The following is a 20084-nucleotide window of genomic DNA, read 5'->3' as shown; positions in this document are numbered from 1 at the left end:
ACTCATCTGCTCCCTTACCTTTGAAAGGAAATAAGATGAGTGCCTACCTTGTTTCATCGACCGAATAGCCTCAATCGAACTGAGACTATCCGAGAAGATGAAGTAATGGTCTATGGGCATATCGGAAATCATCCCCAATGCGAAGTTGATTGCTGCTAGCTCAGCAACATAAACGGAACAAGGTTCCTGAAGTTTCCGAAAGGCGGTTGAGTATTCATTGAAGACGCCGAAGCCAGTGGATCCATCAATGCGTGATCCATCAGTGAAAAATCTTCTATTGCAATTGACTTGTTGGTACTTTTCAGCAAAAATGCGGGGAACCACGTGGTTTTTTGACGGCCATTTACCTACCAGAATAAGGATTACACTAAATAGTCAGTATTCAGATGGTAATTTTATTTATGTTAAGATAAAATACAATCTTCAAACTATTTTGCTTCCTCCTCAACCATGCGTCTCCATAGTGACTTGATAAAAAAAAAATTTCGCGCTTTGCGCAAAAATGTGCAAAAAGTGGCCTATATACCCAAAAAAAAGACAAAATTTCGCGTCAGATCCGGGATATGGCATCGTTTTCTGATGTTTCCTGTAATAGTACTGGCTCTCCTTAATACTAAGTATTTCTCCAAAATTGCATATAAATCAATATTTTTGCACGCTGGAAAAACACTATAATTTTGCGAATGGATTTCAAACAAACCTTGAAATGTTTTGGTTATTTATGCTCAAAAACACCTACAGTATTGTCAGATTATCCAAATTTTCCAATGTTTTACAACGAGCTCATGAAGAAAGCTCATAAAATAAAGAGAATCAAAATTGAAAAACTATCACACAAACCTCAACTTTGAAAAAATCCCCAAGACTCAATTTTTGACCAAATAACTTGAAAATTTGGGATTTTCTTAGTTGAAGTATCTTTATTGAGAGAAAAATATAAGAAAAATAAAATAATGAAGTCAATTTTTGAGGTTTTGTCCGATTTCCGGCAACTGTGCTACGGTGCGGATATTTTGAATTCTGATAGGGAGATTAATAACACTAAACGCTATATTTTAAAATGGGTTAACTGAAAATTCAATTGGATTTAACTAGAGATGAACTAGCCTAAGGCTTAAAATCTCTTTAATAAAGTTTAAAAAAAATGGATTTACCGTAATAATTCTATCCTAAAAAGTAATGAAAAAGTCCCAAAAGAACGATCCATCACTGATGGCCCGCCATATGCCTTCAACTGAGCACCACTGATCTACACCCACCATACATACAAACACAAACAATAAGCCAATTATTTCACTGGCTTTAACGGCCACGGTGGCGAATATAAATCACAACACTTCGCATAAAAATCCTATTTACGGTTTTGAAACATGAACGATGAGTGGGAAAACAACACGCGCCCGTCGAGAGAACCCTTCGTAGGTTGTGGCCTATGGCGATATGATTGCTCTACGCGGTGGATCGCTTCTCGTTTAGGTGCACACTTCCATCGATGCCTACGCAAATCATGAATGGGACCTACCAGGCAGTAGTACCAGTATGAGAGCATTTCATTGAATTTGATAGGTCTGCTGCTCCTGTCGAACAGGCATGTTATTCACCAGTTGATCACTTTTTGCCACGAACCTCGTGGAATATGCGATGGTCGTTTTTGTTTATGAAATACATTCAGGGAAAATTCTATATAAAATAAATTAATACCCATCAAGAAAGCAATCCCACCTACCTACTTTTTTCCATTTGATTAATTTTTATTTTGAATTAGAATTAGTTTTTGTTTGAGGGAATGTCTTTCACTACATGAGTGCTGAAAAAGTACGGTTAATTAGTCTAAATAGACGCGAAATTATCGAATAACGTTAACCACCCTACTGCAGCGGTGCCGGTGGTGTAGTGGTATGCGTGATTGCTTCTCACCCCTAAAGGGACTGGGTCCAATCCCAGTCGGTACCGTCAGGATAAAATCTCTGATCACGCCTTTCTTCGGAAGGGAAGTAAAGCCGTTGGTCCCCAGTCTATGAGTAGGTTCATAGCTAGAGTTCAGGAGTGTAAGCTGCCTCCCTGGCGTCGGTAGCATTTGGTACTCAGTACAGAAAAAAAGGATCGACGGAAAACAAATCAAGGAAAAAGATCACCTCACTACAATTATAAATACGCTTTCCAAGTACTGCAAATTCCTTTGATTGGCTACCAATTCCACATTTATGGAAAACATAAACCAGCAATTCCATGCCAACCAACGAGCTATAGGTATCTGAAATAAATTTAGACCATGAATTTCAACTTGCCCTGGCTAGGCAAATGGAAGCAGTAATTTTTATGGGCAGAACTGAAATTGAATCGTAAAGTATCGTCGTATCGAATGCGTATTCAGTGGACTTTTACCGGTCGTCACAGTAGAATGGAATATTATAATGATTGAATTGCGCTGTCAAATGAACGGGGTTTGGCCATTTGGGTTTGGAAGGTTCTGGATGTGATTGTTATTAGAAATCGTATTCAGAACCTTCGGACCCAAATGGCCAAATATATATTCGATTTTGCAGAACTATAGAATTGTAGCTGTGCTGTTTTATGAAAATTTTGAACGGCAGTTAAGCGTTTGGATATTTTTAATAGTACTTTAAGATGCCTTCTTATCCGCTTAGCGTTATGCCTTCTCTCAACTGAATGTTCTATGAGCAGTCTAATAGTTGTTAGTCGGAATCCTTGTTAGCCTGTACCATATTTGTATTGGTATTAATTGCAAAGGAACTTAATCACAAAAGGTGGAAAATTGTCTTGAAATATATTCTGTAAAGTTTCAATATAAAAAAATAATCTTGTATCTTAGAAACGACCGCAGTATGCCATAGAACTACACAAATTTGATGTACATGTCATGCATTTTTGACTATACTTTATTACTACTATTATACTTTATCTTAAATTTTTCAAGTATTTCAATGTTTCGGTTATGTTTTAATGTTGGTTCAAGTATTTTTCCTGGAATGTAATAAACTACTAACATTTAAAGGTGGGTCCCAGACAAGCCGTTATATATATTGGAGTAGCTTCCCAGTGTAGTTCAAAAAGACGCCATGCATGTTGTGAGTTAAAACAATTGCTAAAAAATACGTTAATTTGTTTTAGTAGCTCCATCATTAGTTTTAAACTAGGTCCCTGTAGCATAGAAGATTGAAGGTTGCATTTTATGATAACGCAACAGGCAGTCATCAAAATAATCAGAAGACAGTACTTTCAATATTGAACAAAATTTTGGTTCATATGTTAGCGAAGTAGGGGAGGAAGGGGTATAACCATAGAGGTAACTCTAAGACTAGAAGGACGTGCTCATCTTTTTGGCTCAGCTCTGCTACTTTCTTCGGTCCCAATCTAATCGATACACCCCTCGAAACATAGGAAAATCCACGAACTCCTCATTTTATCTTTCAACCTTTATAGCGAATAAAAAAAAACATAGTGTAGTACTAGAATATTTACTAGAATGGGGTACGTTGATCGATTTGCTTGGGACCAATAGGCTAGTCAAGTAGTGAGCCTATTTAAGATCGTTAGTTTCCACCGGTTGGTATAACGATCATGCGGGGCTTAAGCACCTCTTTGTTCTCCATTTTGGAGGACAACCCTAAAATTATCATGCATCATCATTATGTAGTTTACAGCGTGTTCGTAGTATGATGCAAAATAGAATACTGTGACTTTTATTCTCAAATCAAACGTCTGGTTTCCAATTAGTAGGTGTTTAGTACAACATTAATTGAAATGAGGGGGAATCAGTTCTTGAATTTCAAAGTCAGAGCAAAAGCTTGTAAACAGGTTCTCTACCTGTTGAATGTTTTGATAGTAAGCATCATAGCTAATGTACTCCGGGGTAAGTTGAAACGTTTCGTGTATCTCTTAGCGAAAAAGAATATTCACTGTAATTATTTTTGAGAGACATTATGTGCTACCGCAAACTACTATAGACGCATTTCGCGCCAAATCGAATCGAAGCTGGCAGCACCCTCTCAGATTTCAATAAAATTTTCTGGATGTGTAGACTTTGACTAAATAAGAACTTTTGCTTACTCAGTTTTTCCAAAATTTATCTAGACTAGCATTTGAGAAGGGCCAAACTTTTTCTGCCGATTTTTTTCAAAAAAATATTATGGAAAAATGACAACTCCAACAAAAATATGTTGTATGGACGACTTTTAGGAAATTGACCAAATTATCGAAAAAAAATACTGAAAAAAATTTTACTTGAGACCTACACTGAAAAAAAAAATTGATTTTTAAAATTTAAAGGCGATTTAAAAGAAATGGCCATGTTTGATTTGGATGAAACTTTGCCTCATCTCTGTTTAAGAAAGTTGTGACTAGGAAAGTGCACAGAAAATCATGTTAAATGCGCGCATAGGAAACTGTAAACAAACCGAAGGCTTGATAACGCCGGCGCCGGTGGTGTAGTGGTAAGCGTGACTGCTTTCTAACACCCCGATGGTCTGGGTCCAATCCCAGCCGAGGTCGGTGGGATTTTTCTGAGGCATAAACATCTCTTGTCACGTCTTCCTTCGGAAGGGAAGTAAAGCCGTTGGTCCCGGCCCATGTGTGTTGAATGGGTGCGATATCCTACGCAGGTGTGGAAGCTGCCTTCCTGCACATTCGATTGCCGTCAATGGATGGTAATCGATGTCCGTCGGTGATTGGCACTAGATTGCGGAACAGAGACCGACGTTAAATAAAGGAAAGAAGGCTTGATAACACCGAACTCTCTCTGCAGCGGTCTTGGGTCGTTTCAAAGAACCGTCTGCTTGACGATCCTTCGCATCCAATTGACTGTAAAACATATCTGGTACCTCTTACATGCAATTAGATTAACATTCGAAGTCCATCCTGTTTTACATATTCTGCTCAAAAATACTTTCTAAGCTCGGCCTTGACAGGATTTCTCACCGTTTTTTTTATGAATGGAGCGGGGCAGAAAGTATCTTTTGTGCAGAATATGTAAAAAAAAAAAGGATGGACTTCGGATGTTAATCGAATTGCATATAAAGAGGTACCAGATATCAGTGTTCACTCGGCTGTCGACAAAAGCAGGCCACTCTCGATGTGTGCTACGCGATCGTCTGTTTTCTCGGCAGCAACCATTGTGTGGTCCTCCTCATTGTTCTTCATCAGCAGTTCTTTCGGTCGATGCGTCGTCGACTTTGGAAAGCAACCGTTTCGTGATGAGTGTGTGAGTGCTGACCACGTTTTGCGTCCATTGCTGCAATAGACGCGCTCTGACCCTCGTTGGCGTACAACAATTTGCCATACATTGAAACTACTGGAAGCGGCTCCAGTTCTGATGGAGAAGGCTTTTTGGATAGCGGAAGATAAAGTGTTTATTGTGTTGTACCTTTTGACTATAGTTTTAAGATGTATTGTATAGTGACCAAGAATCCTCGGCTCTGTAAAGTTAATTCGGTTGAGCCTTATCAAATAAATTAATAAACAAAAAAAAAAAAAAAGGTACCAGATATGTTTTACAGTCAGTTGTTGATAAATCACAATCATCATCGTGAGCGAATTTGTTCTCTAATTTGAATGTTTTGGCTCTCTGGGCAGAAGCGGGTAAAACATTAATAGAATTAATTTTACTCAATTGTTATTTGTGCATTTTCAAATTGTCAGTCTATGGGATGTGGGAGGGGGAGGGGGAGGGGGTGTTGTTTAAATAATTTACGCGTTTCGATCTAGTTGAAGCCAGTCCCCTTCAACCCCATCGCGGGTTGTCAAGGTGATCATGCCGTGATCCACCTCTAGGGGTGTTTACATTTGTGCTTATTTGCGAGCGCTAGTGTACTAACATGCTGGTAGACTATGATGCCCTGCTTACATTATGCTGGCTACTTTGTACACAGTGCTAGTACACTAGCGCTAGCAAATCCGCATAGATGTAAACACCGCATTAACCGCTAACTTGCTCCTGCTCCATGCTAAGCCTTCCGAAGTGGTAATGAGCAGAAGCAGTTAACAGTTTTTATTTTTTTTTAACAGTTAAATGATCTTTATTTCTTGTGTTTGTGTGGTTTACATGTATGAATTTTTCAAGTGACACAGATGCGTCTTTTCAACTTTAGTACAGTGAGATTTTAATTATTAATTACAGTTCCTAGTCCTATCAGGCCTGTTTTAGAGAATGACCACCTTGGTGGGATTGGTATGATTTGAATTGGAAAAAGGAGTCTACTTATAACTACTATTTACAACTACAACTAACCTACAACTACTATATACACCTAACCTACTATATACAAATTGCTTATCAAAGCATGTTCTGATAAATTACATTTTTGTGCAAATTTAGTCTTAATTTCGTTAATTTTGGAATCTATTTTGGCAATGCCTGCCTCTTCATGTAAATTTGTTATTCTAGTGTCGAAAGGACGATCAAGAACCATCCTCAGCACTCTATTCTGAGCTACCTGAATTTTGTTCCTGTGAGTCTGTGCACATGATTCCCACACCGGAGCTGCGTAGAGGATCGCAGGTGCTATGATTTGTTTGTAGACGGCCAGTTTGTTCACCCTTGAGAGGCGGGATCTGCGGCAAATCAGCGGATACAGACACCTAACCAAGGTAGAACACTTGACTACAGTTTTCTCTACATGCGAACGGAAGAGGAGCTTTTCATCGATCAACATCCCGAGATAGGTTACTTCGGCGGACCACTCAACCCTTGTGCCATCCATGATTACAGTACAAGATGGAGCCGGTTTCAGTTTGGGCGATTGCCGATGTAGGAACATGATCGCTTGTGTTTTGGAGGGATTGATTTTAATTTTCCACGTGGTGGCATAATCAGCAAAGGCGTTAAGGCATCGTTGAAGTTTGTTCGTTATTTCGCGAGGCATCCTTCCTTTGACGGCTATTGCGGTATCATCTGCGAACAGGAAAAACACGCAACCGTCTCCAAGGGGAGGAATGTCGGAAGTATAAATGCTGTAAAGCAACGGGCCCAGTAGACTGCCTTGCGGCACTCCTGCTGGGATGGAAAACGTGTCGGAAAGACAACCATTCAACGATACCTTAAACGACCTTTGCTGAAGGTAGTTACGGGTGATTTTAACCAGATGTAATGGGAAGTTGAAGTTACAAAGCTTGTACACAAGTCCGTCATGCCAAACATTGTCAAACGCCTTTTCAACGTCTAACAAGGCCATGGCTGTGGACTTGGATACAGCTTTGTTACTTCGGATGTTATTCATCACCCGTACTAGCTGGTGATTGGTGGAGTGCCCCTTTCTGAATCCAAACTGTTCCGGAAGGAGAATGTTATTTTCCTCGACAAACTTGAGCAAACGATTGAGAATGAGTTTCTCGAACAATTTGCTCAGCGCTGAAAGGAGGCTGATTGGTCTGTAGCTTGAAGGCAATGTTGGATCCTTACCGGGTTTGCGGATTGGTATGATTTTTGCTACTTTCCAGATACTTGGAAAGTAGTGCAGTTCCAAACATCTGTTGAAGATAGCGGTTAGAAGAGACTGCACTTTCATGCTGAGTCTCTTCAAGATCAAGTTGAATATACCGTCAAACCCGGGAGCCTTCATGTTCTTGGTGCATTTCAGCGCTGAGCAAATTTGTTGTACTGTAATCATATCCGCCGGAGGAACGACACAAGGGGAGGCATCTAGGTTTTGAACGCATTGCGCAACCTGATCTTCGAGCGGACTTTGGATATTCGAGCCAAGCAAATGCGATGAAGCGACATGCTCGCCGATCGCATTTGCTTTCTCCTGTGGGGTGATAAAAAGCCGATCGTCATCATTTTCGACTTTGAGAGGTGGAACGGGTTTGGGATGAGTTTTCAGGGCCTTGGCTACCTTCCAGAATGGTCTGGAGCGGTCGTCCAGATTCTGGACAACACGCCCGAAACTTTCATTTCGGAGTGAGTCCATTCTGGAAGCAATCTGTCTGTTCAGATCAGCCGTTTCACGTTTTTTGCCCAGATCTCCAGTCCTCTGAAACTGGCGTCTACGAACATTTCTCAGGCGAATCAAAAGTTGGGTGTGGGAATCAATAGCAATAAACTTACCCCTCACAGGAACTCGTCGGACGCACGCCTCGTCAGCCACGGTTATGGCTTGATGGAGTCCCTCCAACGCTCGATCGATGTCCTCCACGGTGTCAAGCGGCGGGTTGTCGATGATGTGCCTGTCTACCACGCGTCCAAACTGGGCCCAGTTAACGCGATGGTAGTCCTTGCGCAGACTTGAAGCAGGAGCCACGTTGCAGCCCAGTTCAGCCACCACCGGTTGGTGGTCGGAGCTGAGTTCGTTCAAGGCTACCGGCTTGGACAAGCCGATATTTGTCATGAACAGGTCTAGCGTCGATGGGTTGCCCGCCGGTGAGATGAATGTTGGTTCATCCGAAAACCAAACGGAGTACAGCCCATGCTGTGAGTGGTCGAACAGGAGACGACCGTTCTGGTTCTGCTGGTAGTTCCGCCAGGCCTCATGGCGAGCATTCAGATCTCCTCCAACTACGAAGCGGGAACCGGTACGGGTGATGGTGGACAGGTCCTTCTTAAATTTAGCCGCTAGTCCACTGCTGGCGGCACACTGTCGAGGGCAGTAGACGGTGATGAACTGGACGTATCCAGTCGACGACTCCACCTCCACACCAAGGGCCTCGATGATAGAGGTGCGGATATGGGACAGAGTGTGGTATTTTATTCCTTTCTTGACGACGACCGCAACACCACCCCCCCTGGAGCTGGTGCGATCAAGCCGGATAATGTTGTGGTCAGGCAACCAGAAGCTGTCGCCGGACTTTAGATGGGTCTCGGTTAGAAGGCCCACGTCGATGCTGTGCTTGCGGAGGAAGTCGGCAAGCTCAATCTTTTTTGCTCTTACAGAGCAAGCATTCCAGGTGACGATAGTTAGCGGTTTAGACGCCATACTGGATGATGAACTTACCGAGCACTTGGATCTGTTCGGGCTTATTGCGGCACTTACGAAGAGCACCGGACATGTTGACGAAAATTTCCATCAGTTCATCCGCTGAGAACAGATCGGGGTTGTTATTTTGTCCTGTTGGTTGTCTCCAGAATCCAGGGGGGGATGGAGAGCTTTGGCCAGCAGAATCACCGGAAGCTTCTTGAGGAGGGGCGGGTTGCACCCGCGAATTCGCTTGCCTTTGCTGGGGAGCACGAAGAGGCGGAAAATCCTCCGTCCTGAATGCTGGGGTTTTGTCCTTCTTGCGTCCTGGTTGATTGTTGCTTGACGCCTGCTTTCGGATGCGTTTGAAGTCCTCGCGTTTGGAGCACTGTCTGTCGGAACCTTGATGTGCACCATCACAGTTGGCGCATTTTAACGCCACGGCTCCATCCGCAGGGCAGTTGGAAGTGGCGTGTTCTTGAGCGCAGTTGCTGCAGCGTGGCTTGATGTTGCAGTTGCGGGTACCGTGACCAAAATTGAGGCACCGCTGGCACTGCGTTACGTCACGATGGCCCCCACGGTATGGCTCCCATCGTACGATGATGGCTTGCAGCGCATTGAGAGTCACCGTCCCTTTCTGGAAGTGCACCAGGAAGAGGCAATCCGGGTACGTCTTCACGTTTTCGTCTCTCCTTGTCATTCGGAATACAGCGATTGGGGCTAGCTTGTACCGGTTGATTTCAGCTTCGACCATCTTGGGGTCGAAATTTGGTAGACCCCTGATGACTACCTTGAAGGGTTTCTCACCGGGGATGTCGTGCGTGAAGAATTCCGCCTTGGAATCCTTCAGATATTTCACGGCCACTTCGTACTCCGCTTTTGTTCGCAGCATCACCTTGGTGCCGATCCTGCCGAGCTTAAACTCAGCGGCAACGCCCAGCGATGAAAGATCGCCAATCAGCGTGTTGAGTGGTACTTGCTTCACCACCAGTGGAGGAAGCTTGATTTTCACCGCACTCGGGCCGGCAGAATTCTCGGTTTCGACGGCGTCGCCGAAATCACCGATGTCGCTGGCGTTCGTCGCGGTAACATCGTCGCGTCCGCTCGTACCATCGGACTGTCCTTGATTCTTCTTCCTCTTTTTCGTCCACTTCACCGGGACTGGGTTGGTATTTCCAACATCGGTGGGCAGAGTAGCGTACCTATTTGAGGTAGGTACCGAGCTACCCTCACCACTGTTCTTCTTCTCCGCTTGGTCACGAAGTCTGCTCCGAGAGCGCTGTCTTCCCATCACGCTATGCGACCGACACTACTGACGACGCGACGTGCAGTATATCTGCGAACGTTTGTAACAAACTATAGGTTAATCGAACAACTCGACAGAGCGAGCAAATACCGGACTGTACTGCTTGACGAACAAGCAGAGAATGATGAGCAGAAGCACGACAGCAGCGCAGTTTTATATATGTTTAAGTTCAAACAGAACGATGTGCAGTCAAATGATACCCGATTATGATGACTGGGTTTGGGTAAACCGTTTATTTCAGAAAACATTGTAAAAATTATCATTTGCACATTTTTCACATGTTTTTTTTTGAAAATTTGAAAATATGTATTTTAGCAGATTTGTAAACAAATATTCTATTGATTGGCGTATTTGGATTTTAATTTCATCTATGAAAGACAAAGTTATAATCGTTCAAAACCTAACACTATTTTACCATACATATTTTTTTGATTTGCACCCCAGTATAGTCGACAAAGACGTAGTTCTACGTCAAAAATTTGACTTGCTTGGTAGATTTTGATTTGAAAATATCAATATGAAAATCTCACTTTCTCACTTTGCTGAAAATATCAATTTTAAGATTTAGAAGAAATAAGTATACTCTTGGAGCTTACAGATCAGCTACTGTGTGGGTGCGAAGAACGCCCAATGCTTCTCAGTGCAGTGTGTTGAACATTCAGCACTATCGCAGGGACTCATAGTCATCCATGATGAGCGTTGTGAAGACAACGAACTGAACACTGCATTCTCGTCATTCTCAATCCCCAACCACCGTGAAGGTAAGACGTGCGGAGATATCGGGCAGATTCCTTTCTAGCTGATGGTCAGTTATTCACAATGGCGATCCTGCCAGGAGTTGCAGCGAACTCAGAACCCTTATTAGAAGCCGGAAAAGAGTCACCCAAAGTTTACAACGCAGCAAAAAAAAATGGTTAGGTGAGGTTAGATTGCCCAAATCTACTAAGTTTGTGCACAAGATGAGAGGATCAGATAGGTCGCGCATTGGGGAAACGGACTTACAAAGTCGCGCAAGCGGATCAAAACGTCGCGTTTTTGAAAAGCGGATCGGTAAGGTCGCGCATTGATGAAATTATGACACGTTTCTATCAGCGGATCTTACGATCGCGCATTAATAGAGTGGTTGTGCAAAAATCACGCAGCGGATCTTATGATCGCGAAGACCCGAGAGCAGAGCCTAAAATTACGACTGAGAGCAACTCAACAGTAATACTAGCATAATCCCTCTTCTAGCGAAACACACGAAACACGCTAATTTGAATGTTTGCACTTGCCATTTAAGAATAGTACAAGGTATTTAAAACGAAAACAAAATGGCGAATGATGGCAAATATGTTCGAGTGGTTGACGAACCAGGAAGCTGGTTCGCTGAGGAAGATGTTCCAATCGACTCTGCGATGTTGGATAACCGAGAAATCTCTAGTAGTGACAGCAGCAGCACCTCAGAGAGTGATGATAGTTACTCCGATACCGACACACACGACGACGAAAAAAAATATAGCTCGGATGGTGCATCCGTGCGCTTCTGCATATTCATCGAGATCGCCATCGGTTAGCCCATTTACCCCTGAAGCAATCCCCACTAAAAACGCAAGCCAGGACACATTGGAACACACCAGTAACGCCGAACGGATCGAACGTATGGAGAAAATACTCGCGGGTATTAATGACGCCCTGAACCGTTTTCAATCAAATTCTCGATCGACGATGACTGTAAATCCTGATAACAGCTGGAACTTCTCTAGCGAAGTAAACGCTTGTGAAAGTGGAAGTTCCTCCTCCAGCATCCGCTGGGACCACATGAAACGCATGAAACCGTTCCCAGGTGGCATTGCCACCAATAAAATGTGGGATGAATATGGAATCGTTACATTGAAAACTTCGAGATAGGTGCGCCAAAAGTGACTACATGTAGGTGTTCTAATGAGTCAAATTATCAACAACAGCTGAATAATGCATCTTGAACGTGAGTTGGTGATCCAGCAACACTCCAAGATCCTTCACTTTATCAACGCACTCAAGTTCCTGTCCATCAATCGTGTAGTTGTACAGAATAGGCTTTTTGCGCCGCCGATACGAGATGATGCAATACGCAGGCTGTGTTCTGTTTGGTGAATTTTCACTTAAATTTGATAGATGGAAATACTTCAAACAAACCTGCTGTTGAACCAGACTTATTTCTGACAGACCAGGAATCAACTTTGATAGGTACCTTCTCGAAAATCGCAAGATAACATAATTGGTGTTAATTTTCTAAAGGCGGGGCCAATCTAAAGCTAGGTACTCTACTCTGAAATCTGTGAAAGGGAATCTAGTATCATGTAGAACAAAATGGCCAATGTAACACTCATTGATTATGTCATTGAGAAAAAATCGTCCAACTTGACTAGTCAAAACGTCCTATGTGGTTTTTGTTTTCTATATTGTAGCATGAATATCTTTTATTTTTTTTGTTGGGCATCAAGCTGGAGCTGCGTGACAGCTTAGTTTTCAAGACTAGACCCATTTGAATAAATTTTGCTTCTATTTTTGACAATACAGCATAAGGACTAGCCTATGTTGGCAGCTCGAACACTGGATTCCGTGTGTATTGTTTCAAGATAGTTATGGAAAAAATGCTGTGAAGTGTGCGCGTAGATATATCCACGTAGTAAACCGATTGAATAAGTAAATCCGTTTCGAACGAAATATCTAAATTATGTAAGTTACGAAAACCGCGCGAATTTCGAAAGCCGTGTGAGACAACCGAAGCGAGAAAAAAAGGCTTATTATCATTTAGAGAGTGCCACCAAAATAAATGTGATAGCCTATGTTGGCAAGTTGATTAATTTTGGTTTCCTACCTAGATAATCTACTTATTTACCACTGAGCTTTGTATCAAATTAATTTATTTAAAGAACGTATCAATCATTTCAAGATTTAGCGACCGTACCGAACAAGATCTATACTACATGAGCTCAAAAGCGTTTGACAAGCTCTACCGAATTGCGTATCACTTCTGCGTAAGCTCCGTAGACGTAGACGCGTTGATTCCGACAGCCGCGAAAAGTTAAACATGCATCGATGGGCTACAAAATGCTGAGTGACAATCTGGAAGGAGCGATATACCAATTCCGGTCCTCACAAGTTCCTACCTCACGCCTCCACGAGTCATATGATCACAAAAGACTGCCAGCTGAAACATGGACACAGCTGGTTGGCGTAGCCTGGGAAATGTTGTCAATCCGACAATAGCAGAGTGAGGACGTGCGCCGCGAACACTGGCGCGGTAACCATAGCACGGTGATAGAGGAAATGCTTCGCCAACCCAAGCGTGTGTTCACAATGGAGGTGCGGCTCAAACAGCGTCTGACTGGCATCCAGCGGCTGAATAAGAAATGCTCTTCCCCGGAAGCTACACCTTAGATGGCAACCCCATCACGACGGATAGGAGACCTTAGGCCAACCACCTACTGTCTCTGAAACCTTTACAATTGTTACAGAAACCAACAGAGAAAGACAGCGAACTGATTTAACGGCAACGACTTTTAGCGCAAAACAACGGACACGAATTGGATCATGGAATGTATTGACGTTAGCCCAGCAGGGTAAACTGGCACAACTCGCCAACGAGGCGCGCCGCATGAAGCTAGATATCCTGGGACTGAGTGAAGTTCGTTGGCCAAACTTTGGAGAACACAAACTGCCGTCGGGACAGGTACTACGATACTCTGGTATTCGACGTGAAAACGCTCCTCGCAATCGTGGAGTTATTCTCCTACTTAGCGTCCAGGCAAGTGCTGCGCTCATCAAGTGGGAGCCTTTTATGAGAGGATAATCGTTGCCAGATTTAGAACACGGGTTCGTAACCTTACCATAACCCAATGTTATGCGCCAACCGATGCTGCCGAGCTACAGGACAAGGAGAATTTTTACAGTCAACTGAATTCCGTCCTGGATAAGGTTCCAAAGGGTGACATCAAGATCTACACTGGCGACTTCAATGCAAAGATCGGCTCCGACAACACGGACTATGAGCGTGTCATGGGACGCCATGGTCTCGGCGAAATGAGCGAAAACGGTGAGCTGTTTGCAGAGTTTTGTGGCAATAACGACATGATGATCGGGGGTTCACTCTTCCCCCATCGGCCATTCCACAAAGTGATGTCCGGAATAAACGCAGCGCCGACATTGCGTCTGACCATCACCTTCTAATCGGTGAAATCCGCCTATGCATGGCGCGGATCCAGCAACGGAAGGAGAGACACGGGCGGCCGTTCAACACGCGCTTACTTGAAGATCCCGCGGTAAAAAGGTCTTTCGTTGGAGAACTTTAGACTCGAGCTGCAGACGTTCCAGAAGGTGGCAGCGTAGAAGAACTATGGACGGCCATCAAGAAAGCCTTTATAGAAACAAGCGAGAACAACTTGGGTGAGCTGCGCACCCAGAGGAAAGAGTGGATTACAGCTGAAACCTGGCGGAAGATTGAGGAGCGTAGAGAAGCAAAAGCCGCGAGAAAAGGTGAGAACCAGAGGAGCCAAGAACGAAGCCTACCGTTGAAGGGCTATAGAGAAGGAAGTCAAGCGCTCTTGCAGACGGGACAAGCGAGCGTGGGTGAACTCCCTGGCCGACGAAGGGGAGAAAGCCGCAAACAGTGGCGATATACGCCTCCTCTACGATATCTCACGACGCCTGAGTGGAGCAAGGATGAACCCAAGGATGCCAGTGAAGGACACGACTGGACAATTGCTAACCGACCCCACTGACCAGCTGAAATGCTGGTTTCAGCACTTCGAACAACTTCTTCAAGTTTCGACGGCCAACCAGCCATCAATATCTCGGCATGATCCGCCTAGGGTGCGGCGCATCACTCGCGTCAATTCCGAGGCCCCATCACTGCAGGAGATTGAAGCAGCTATCCCAAGCATGAAATCCAACTAGGTTCCAGGGGTCGATAGCATATCAGCGGAGATGCTCAAAGCTGACCCCATGCTATCCGCACAAATGTTGCATCAACTTTTCTGTAATATCTGGGACACTGCGACTTTTCTGGCCGACTGGATGCAGGGCATCTTAGTGAAGGTCCCAAAGAAGGGGATCTGACTGTGTGCGACAATTGGCGAGGCATCATGTTACTGTGTATTGTTCTCAAAGTTCTGTGCAAAGTTATCCTGAATCGGATACAGGAGAAGATCGACGCGACTCTCCCTGCTGCCGTCGGCTGCAGGATTCCGTGCCGGAAGATCTTGTGTGGACCATATTGTCACGCTCCGCATCATCCTGGAGCAGGTCAATGAATTCCAAGAGTCCCTTTATTTGGTATTCATTGACTACGAAAAAGCTTTCGACCGTCTCAATCACGCGAATCTGTGGGGCGCCCTGAGACGAAAGGGAGTCCCGGATAAAATCGTCAACCTCATTGAAGCGCAGTATGAGGCTTTCACGTACAGAGTTCTGCATAACGGAGCCTTGTCCGACCCTATCCGGGTAGTCGCTGGTGTGAGACAAGGATGTATACTATCACCGCTACTGTTTCTCATCGTAATCGACGAGATCATGGTAGGTGCAATTGACCGTGTACCGAACCATGGGCTGCTTTGGCAGCCTATCACCATGGAGCATCTCAACGACTTCGATTTGGCTGATGATGTTGCCCTACTAGCACAATGGCGCTCTGATATGCAGAGTAAGCTCAATGACCTAGCCGAACGCTCCTCTGCGGCGGGTCTCACCATCAACGTCAACAAGACCAAATCGTTGGATATCAACACGGGCAACCCTTCCAACTTTACGGTAGCGGGGCAAGCAGTGGAGAAGGTCGAAAGTTTCCAACATCTTGGCAGCCAAATAGCGTCGGACGGCGGGACCAAGAGCGACATAGGTGCACGAATCAAGAAGGCTAGGGCTGCCTTTGCAAGTTTACGAAACGTATGGAGATCCAACCAGATAAGTCAACGCACCAAAATCCGAATTTTCACCTCGAACGTGAAATCTGTGTTGTTATACGCCAGCGAGACGTGGTGTGTATCAGCGGAGAACACTCAAAAGCTGCAGGTCTTCATCAACCGATGCCTGCGGTATATAATTCGTGCCTGGTGGCCTCACAACTGAATCTCGAATGCCGAGCTCCATCGTCGATGTCATCAGAAGCCAATAGCAACAGAAATTCGAGAGCGAAAGTGGACGTGGGTCGGCCACACACTTCGACGGGGTGGAAACGAAATCTGCAAGCAAGCGTTGGATTGGAATCCGGCAGGACATCGCAACAGAGGCAGACCCAGAGGTTCATGGCGGTGGAGCCTCAAAAAGGAAATTAAGCAAGTCGATAGGAATCTGACCTGGGCCCAGGTCAAGGCTAAAGCGAGCAGCCGCCCAGGATGGAAGTCTTTCACGTTGGCCCTTTGCACCGCTGGTGGTGCACAGGACCCTTAAGTAAGTAAGTAAAGATGCGTCAATACCACATAAGAAAAGATCGATTTTACAGTCACGTAGGGTTTAGCTCATAGATTAATATTGACTGCTGTTTACAAATGTAAGTACTTGAATAAGAAATAAGTTAACTTAAATGTTTTAACCGTATATATCAGAGATTTTACGTTTTGAGAGAATAATATAGTTATCGAGTACAATAAACTCAGGGGAACACAATACCTACAAAAGATTAAAAGTTATCAATTGTTATTGGTTTGCTTGCGTTTTCTTATTGAAGTTCAAGACTAAATAGGAAGATTTATTCTACAACTTTAAAGGCTAGTTGCCTCCCTAAGCGGACCCCCCGCATCCAAATTCTTTTTTTAAGCTACCTAATGTTATTAGACTTTCTGAATTTTTTTATTTAAGTTCGTTTGATGATTATGATATCTAATTTGTCTAATTTAATAAATAATTGAAATCTCTAATTCACATAATCAATCATAACCCATGCTTTATTAAGTACCTGCACTTGTGCTTGTAATCTAAAGTTAAACGTGCTTCAAGTACTTTTGATTTTAACCTATACATATTTATTATATCTTAGTTCGACCCAGGTGGCACCTTCAAGTGACTAAAATGCTTCATTTTGAAGTTATTTTCCTAGCTGATTTTCAAATTATATAGGGCATATGCTCCAACTATGCTCACACGCTTCTACTAGGGTTTTTGATCTAATTTCCGTCCTACTAAGGACATCCCGCACTTGACCACGCTTTTTGGAAAGGGTTTGAACAAAACATGGAATGTTTTCATCAAAGATAATTTCTAAATTTATCCACCTTTCATACGTACCGTTGGATTTGATAAAGAGTCAAACGATGCTGAGATATTATTGAAAATCTATCACTGCTTCTTGCTTCTAAATTCGTCCTACGCGTTTCAATTCCGTCCAAACGCATTGAAACGCCATTAGATTTTCTTCGTCCTACGGATAAACGGAGAAAAAGGGGATGCGCTAGGAGCGCTTCTTTTGTTTTGAGAACAATGAGCGTAAATATGCATACAATGCGCTCTAATAGGATTTATGCTGTAGCTAATGACCTAACGCATCGGAACAAACGTATTATTGTTTTGTGCATTGTGAAATCATTGATATTATTGATGATTTCTGCTCGATAGAACGGAAATGGGCGATTACGATATGTCACAATAGAAGCACGCCACAGTGAAAATCCCGAGCCATAGTTCAAACACTTATCCCAAATCAAAATGAAGCACATCTAAGATTAGTTACAACACCATGTACAAAAATGGTGTTTAACATTATTCCCTGAGTAATACCTCAATGAAAACAACAATGAAAGCTTGTCACGCAAGTAGTAGGATCACTGTTGGGCACTTTCTGAAATATTTTAATAGTATAATTCCCTTGCAAACCCAAATAAATCTAAATGAGTGGTTTCGAAAAATCCGTGAAGCTCTAGGATCAGTTTCGTGAATTGGCCACTTTTACGGATATTCCGGATATTCCGGTGAACTATCCCGTGGTCTCCAGGGCCCATATTCCGGTCACAACTCCGAATTCATTCTGATAAGACGTTTATAAGTGGTTTCGAAAAATCCGTGAAGCTCTAGGATCAGTTTTATGAATTGACCACTTTTATGGATGTTTCGGATCGTACGATGAACCATCCCATGGTCCCCAGAGCCCATATTCCAGTCACAACTCCGAATTCATTCTGATAAGATGTCTATGAGTGATTTAAAAAAAAAAAACATGGAGCTCTAGGATCAGTTTAATGAATTGACCACTTTTACGGATATTCCGGATCTTCCGGTGAACCATCCCGTGGTCCCCAGGGCCCATATTCCAGTCACAACTCCGAATTCTTTCTGATAAGACGTTTATGAGTGGTTTCGAAAAATCCGCGGAGCTCTAGGATCAGTTTCATGAATTGATCACTTTTACGGTTGTTCCGGATATTATGGTGGATCATTCCGTAGTCCCCAGAGTCCATTTTCCAGTTACAACTCCGAATTCATTCTAATAAGACGTCTTATTGTGGTTTCGTGGTTTGTGGTTTCGAAAAATCTGCGGAGCTCTAGGATCAGTTTCATGAATTGACCACATTTACGGATATTCCGGATATTCCGGATATTCCGGTGAACTCTCCCGTGGTCCCCAGAACCCATATTCCGGTCACAACTCCGAATTGTTTCTGATAAGATGTTTATGAGTGGTTTCGAAAAATCCGCGGAGCTCTAGGATCAGTTTCATGAATTGACCACATATACGGATATTCCGGATATTCCGGATATTCCGGGGAACTATCCTGTGGTCCCCAGGGCCCATATTCCGGTCACAACTCCGATCAGTTTCATGAATTGACCACTTTTATCGATGTTCCGGATCTTGTGGTGAACCATCCCGTGGTCCCCAGAGTTTATATTCCGGTCACAACTCCGAATTCATTCTGGTAAGACGTCTATGAGTGGTTTCAAAAAAACCGCGGAGCTCTAGGATCAGTTTCATGAATTGGCTACTTTTACGGATATTCCGGATCTTCCACAGGATCAGACTTGTTTCCTACCGGAAACTGAATTGTCCCAAAGGGTGACCAACTTTCTGCTTAACAACTTCTCAGAAGACATCAGGAAGTTATATCTTCAAATTGCCGTACAATAAGTGTTTGGTCCCAATTAGCTCTAATTTCCATATGCTATGTATTCGTTAATGCCGGATCGACCGGCAGCTAGTACTATAGGAATCCGGCAAGAACGAATCCGCACTATAGGAATCTTGACTGTACAAACATAGATAGGTACAACATGAAAAAATCTGGACACATTGAAAACGCTGCCATTATGGCAGTTTTTGAGATTTTTTTTTCAAAATTTCACTAGCTAAGAGTGTATAGAATCACAGTAGGCATTGGTTGTCTGGATAAGTTCATTTGATTACATCATGGCTTCACCGGAGCAAGCACGTCGCGAATCGATCCTGCACGCTCGAAACGAAAATCCCGATCTATCCACTCCTGGGCAGGAATTTTATACCTCGGTTGACCGGAAGAGTGCCCCGGATAAGTGTATAGTAAAAAAAAAGTCGAACTAAAAGGAATTTAAGGTAATTCCTTGAAGAGTCCACAAATGGCCGCCACGTAGACTATACATGCACTTCCACTTCGAATTTTCAATTACACAAATCTCGGAAATCGGTACCCCATTTCACCTGAAATTGCTACTTCATGTGTGCTGCAGTGCAGCAAACGTATAGTAGCAAATTGAATGTTGCACGTGTCGTAGATGCTGATATTTGTGCACTTAAAGTTTCGAAGTGGTTCCTAGAATAAGGATGTCACAGCAATTCACCTTAAAAGCTGTTCCAATTGATTTCTAGGGAACATTCCAAAGAAATCACGTTGAAGGATTCAGACGGAGTGTTCTAATGGATAAAAAAAAAATCTGAAGCAATGCTG

The sequence above is a fragment of the Ochlerotatus camptorhynchus genome, unplaced genomic scaffold (genome assembly GCF_037179485.1).
Source record: "Ochlerotatus camptorhynchus isolate MF236.1 unplaced genomic scaffold, CSIRO-AGI_Acam_v1.1 ptg000523l, whole genome shotgun sequence".
NCBI lineage: Eukaryota > Metazoa > Arthropoda > Insecta > Diptera > Culicidae > Ochlerotatus > Ochlerotatus camptorhynchus.
This window is presented reverse-complemented; position numbering follows the sequence as displayed.